Source organism: Myotis lucifugus, unplaced genomic scaffold (genome assembly GCF_000147115.1).
Source record: "Myotis lucifugus unplaced genomic scaffold, Myoluc2.0 scaffold_791, whole genome shotgun sequence".
In the NCBI taxonomy this organism is placed as follows: Eukaryota; Metazoa; Chordata; class Mammalia; order Chiroptera; family Vespertilionidae; genus Myotis; species Myotis lucifugus.
In genome coordinates, this window is record NW_005871839.1 from 1,519 (window position 1) to 6,367 (window position 4,849).

The window sequence follows — 4,849 nt, forward strand, 5'->3', positions numbered from 1 at the left end:
AAGTGCCTGCGTCTGGCCATCACTGCGCCGTGATGGCGTGTGCGCCCAAGGGGGACACAGCTGCTGGCACTTGTTCAGGAGCCTGGCCCAGGGCCATGCGTCCTAGTTGGATGCAAACTCTCTGGGCGTGGAAAGCTGAGCCACAGGAGACCAGGCAGCACCTGATAAAACTCACGTTCGAGGAGCAGCCTGGGGGCGTTGGAATCTGACCGGCAGGAAGGCCCCAGATGCCATCTTCAGCCCTGAAAGCCTGAGCGCAGCGGCCAGCCTCCTTCGCCGCGTGGCACATACACTCATCCCCAAAATTCTGCGGCACACCAACAATTGTGTTTTTGGCTGATCTGACAAAAAGGTAGACTTTGATTCATTCAGACCAGAATGGCCATTGTTGTTCTTTATTTGACAATCTGAGGGAAAGAGGCCAGTGCCCTGACTAAAGTCAGGTGTGGCATGTTTTACAAATTCTTTCATCCTGGGAGAGTCATACAGAAAATCACACACACACACACACACACCAGAAGCCGTGCTCCTGCCGGGGCTGACTGGCGCTTAGAAAGCCAGGGGCCGAGAGGCGCTCAGGCGTGGAGTGTGTCAGCGGGACGCGGGTCTGGTCGGTGACGTTCTATCCCTCAGTATCTCATCCCGAAGCCTTTTGAGAAAAACAAAGTATTTTTTAAAATATATTTTATTGATTTCTTACAGAGAGGAAGGGAGAGGGATAGAGAGTTAGAAACATCGATGAGAGAGAAACATTGATCAGCTGCCTCCTGCACGCCCCCCACTGGGGATGTGCCCGCAACCAAGGTACATGCCCTTGACCGGAATCGAACCTGGGACCCTTCAGTCTGCAGGCCGACGCTCTATCCACTGAGCCAAACCGGTCAGGGCGAAAAACAAAGTATTTTTGTGTGATGTCACACACTAACACAAGGTTTCACCACATCCCTTACTTTTATTTACTACAAGACAGTAACACCAGGTCCGCCCCTCGTCACACTTCACCTGACGGCTCTGGCGGGCTCCCACGTCGGATCGACTGCTGGTAGAGAAGTGAGCTTTGCAGGAATTGTGTTCTTGCTAAAGTGGGTGATAAACCAGACCTTCTTTTTGTCTTCGATTTAATTAGGAAACGCAGGATGAAAACGGGGGATTAGCATCCAAAATATGTTGTTTTTCCCCATTTTGGCAGAGTCCCGACGACTCAGAAACACGTGTCCTTACGGTCACGCCGTCCTCGCAGATCCGTAGGCGGCAAACATCTCCCGGGATTACTCGTCACCAGATGCTGTGCGTTTGTCAAGGAGGCTGTTCCTTCTGTCCTGGTGTTTACTATGCACATCGTCTCCTCGAATCTGCTCACCCATAAGGGGAACCTCGGACTGAGCTGTAATTGAAAACTCGGTCCAACACATTGGACGCAGTAACATGCGGTTAAGCGTCTACGCTAAATAAAAACGAGGCTAATCTGACTTGTCTGTACTTGCAAGCTTTTCACTTAAATCTACAAGCTCCATGAAAATCGCAGATGCCTCCACGGACTCCAGGATTACAAAACCAGCGGATGTTAAAGGACGTCTGTTAGAAATTCCGAGTAATGATGTATCGACTTAATTCTTAACCACAAAGTGACACGACACTTTCATAGTTTGTAATCGAATATAATTTCAGTGCAATTACTGTCTCTGTGTAATCGTCTGCAGTGACTTTGTTAAAGGGGCAGCACCCCGTGGGCATCCAGTGGATAGGGACTTACACGTGTGACATTAGAGTTACGATCTTTCCGAGGAAAGGCACGGTAGCACATTTGCGTGACCTGGGACTGATCTGCTCCTCTTCTTGCAGTTTCGTGACAGGGAACGACCTCTGAAGAGGAGAGCAGCCCTGGCCGGTTTGGCTTGTGGATGGAGCGTCGGCCGGGCCCTGGTCGGGCACGTACAGGAGGCAACCAATCGATGTTTCTCTCACATCAATGTTTCTCTTTGTCTTTCCCCCTCCCTTCCACTCTCCCTGAAAATCAATGGAAAAATATCCTCAGAGGAGAATTAACCAAAATAAATCAATAAAAATAAAGAGAACACATTCTTAGCGGAAAAACAATGGGCTCCTCCCAGGAGAAACGTGTGAAGAGACGTTAGCAACGAAACTGTTCTGGGCCTGACCTGGTTCAAGTGAAAACAGCCGTGGGTCCTGGCGGCTTCCTCTGGGAGGACAAGATCCCACACATGGCTCCTGGGTGTCCGGCCTGGGCCTCTGTCCGGGGCTCCCGTCTCGTCCAGTTCCCAGCACAGAGCCTGGCCCCCAGCAGGAGCTCAAACACGCCTGTGTGTGCACATTCAGGACCAAGGACGCGATTTTAGCACCAGGAGGTCCCCAGCTCCAGGGAAAGCCTCGGGGCCTAGGAACCCAGGCCCCTCCCAGGCAGCGGGTCCCCCAGCGTTCCCACCCACAGGCAGAGCCCAGGGTTTCTCCCCTGTTACAGGGACCGGGACAACTTCAGGACTCAAACCAGATGCGAATTTCCTTCGTCAGAACCACGTGAGGCTGTGCTCACCCTCACAGCGCACCTGTTCCCTAGCTCACCCGGGTCTCAACGCCCCCGGGGAAGGTCTGAGGGGTAATTTCATAGAGTGAACACGGAAGGTAATTATAGTGTGAAAATTCAAACGGATGGAGCCATTTGCTGAAGTATAATTATCTGAAATCATGAAGGGTAATAATATTCAACAGGAAGTATAATTACCTGAATCATTAAGGATAATAATATTCCACAGGACAAAATTATGTTTTACCATGAACAGTTATGTTGATTTGTAAAATGGATATTGAAATGTACCTGTTATAAAAATATAAAGATACTATTTTATCCAAACCCAAAATAGCTAATCGTCAATATAAAATTCTCAGTAGAAAGCCAAGAAAGGGACTTTCTCCCTCTTAGTCACAGAATGCATACCTTCCATTCAGATAAATATTTATTGATTCAACTGGTATGTACAGGGTGTCCCCAAAACACATCCACACTTAGAATAAGTATTCATTCCAATGGTCTAAATCTGAAAAGAAAGAAACAGCCATTAAGTTATCAGGAAAAAGCGTGTGCACATTTTGTGGGGACACCCTGTAGGTACCAGCTACGAAGTGCCAGGCATGTAACTGACTCAGTCTCAGCTTCTGAAAGAAAGGGAGTGAGTCCCACTCGCTCACAGGCAGCGCTGACCGAGACGAGTCCAGGGGACTAGCCCAGATCTAAGCCACGGCGTCCTGGACAGCGCCGGGTTCCGCAGCAGGCGAGGGGTGAACAGCTGCCAGGGGGCTGGGCTGTGACAGGGACTGGAAAGGAGCTGGCTCGGCTGTGGGGCGGAGGTGAGGGCTGGGTGGACGTGGGGGCAGAGGGAGCAGCACATGCAAAGGCCCAGCAAGCGGAAGGAACGCCCGTGCGTCGGGAGTTTGACGCAGCCATGACCTGGATGGTGGCATAAGCGTGTGGGTGATGCTGGTATCCTGACATATGAACACGGGAGAAAACCCGGTTTCAGGATGGAGGCTGCGATGCTGGTTTTGGAAATGGGAGCTCATTGGCCAACCAGGAGGCAGGCGCGGGGGTCTGAGCCGCGTGGCCAAGGCCCAGGGGGGGGGGGGTCTGGGCGGATGGGGGGCAGGGAACGATGTAGACTACAGAGGAGGGAGGACACCTGGCTACAAGGTGTGGACAGAGGAGAATGTACCACAGAAGCTCCGTGTGCTCCCGAGGTCCTGGGGAGGAAGGACAGGAAGAGGGGGGCTTGCGGGTGGGCCAGGCAGGTCTGTGGTCTGGGCACGGGGTGGAGGCTGGAGGTGGAAGCAGGTGGCAGCAGCGACCAGGTGCTCAGAGCTCCGGGCACAACCTGGGAGGGACAGACCCCAGGACAGGGGCCAATACGCCCACTTCACCGTAAGGGAACTGGACGCAAACGTGTTCATTTCTTCGTCTCACTCAGCTCAGCATCTCCTCCTCCCACCCCAGTTACAGAGCAGCTAAATGTCTTCATGTGTAGCTCATGGAATGTGTTTCTTCACTGGAATATTCTTAAGGCCGCCCCCACCTTAGCCTCCCTCCAAGTGTGTCTCATGGGACATCCCGGGAAGTGGAACTGAATAAAAGTTGAAGTTTAAAAGCCACATCTATATTTATGTATTTACACAGACACACAGGCTGTTTGGGAAATAAGGCAGCTTTACCATTGATATTATCAATAAATAAGCACACCTTTAACTTGGATCTTGTTAAAATGTTCACTAGAGAACGAATCTCCTGATAAGATCAGATCACTGCCCACTTTATTTTTTATTTTTATTGTTTTAAATCCTCCCCCGAGGATATTTTCCCACTGATTTTTAGAAGGAGTGGAAGAGAGATGGAAAGACAGAGAGAAACATCGATGTGAGAGAAACACATTGATTGGTTGCCTCCTGCACAAGCCCGACCAGGACCCGGGCCAGGGAGGAGCCTGCAACCGAGGTATGTGTCCTTGATCGGAATCGAACCCGGGACCCTTCGGTCTGTAGGCCAACACTCTATCCACTGAGTCAAACCAGCTAGGGCTGTTCCCCACTTTAAAACAAGGCAGTATTGCTTGTGATGTCACAGACCTCACCAGAAATCCCACCACTGAAATCAAAGACGAGTCAGCAAGGACGAGAAACGTGTCCCCAAAGCGTAAGACCAACGGACTGCACGTCGCCTAAGAGACCAGGGAGTGTCTCCTACAACCACAGGCGGAGAACGGCCTGGCACGCCCTCACCAGGACAGCACACCCCTGCCTCAGGCCCTTCAATGCTTCCAGCCCCTTCCACGGAAGCAGCTTAGTC

The 4,849-nt window shown here is 51.4% G+C and overlaps 1 long non-coding RNA gene across 4 annotated transcripts; it reads right to left on the reverse strand.

The window, feature by feature from the left end:
* Positions 1-363: 363 nt before the first annotated feature.
* On the reverse strand, positions 364-4,387 carry LOC106695048. Of its 4 annotated transcripts, none has more exons than XR_002827097.1 (3): positions 3,726-4,387; positions 1,003-3,053; positions 364-649 (listed from the first exon to the last, which is right to left on the reverse strand). It is a non-coding gene; the product is annotated as an uncharacterized LOC106695048 (long non-coding RNA). The 4 variants fall into 4 exon arrangements; XR_002827099.1 differs by lacking the exon at positions 364-649 and having other exon boundaries at positions 794-2,319; positions 2,954-3,053; XR_002827098.1 differs by lacking the exon at positions 364-649 and having other exon boundaries at positions 794-2,319; positions 2,741-3,053.
* Between the last annotated feature and the right edge of the window lie 462 nt (positions 4,388-4,849).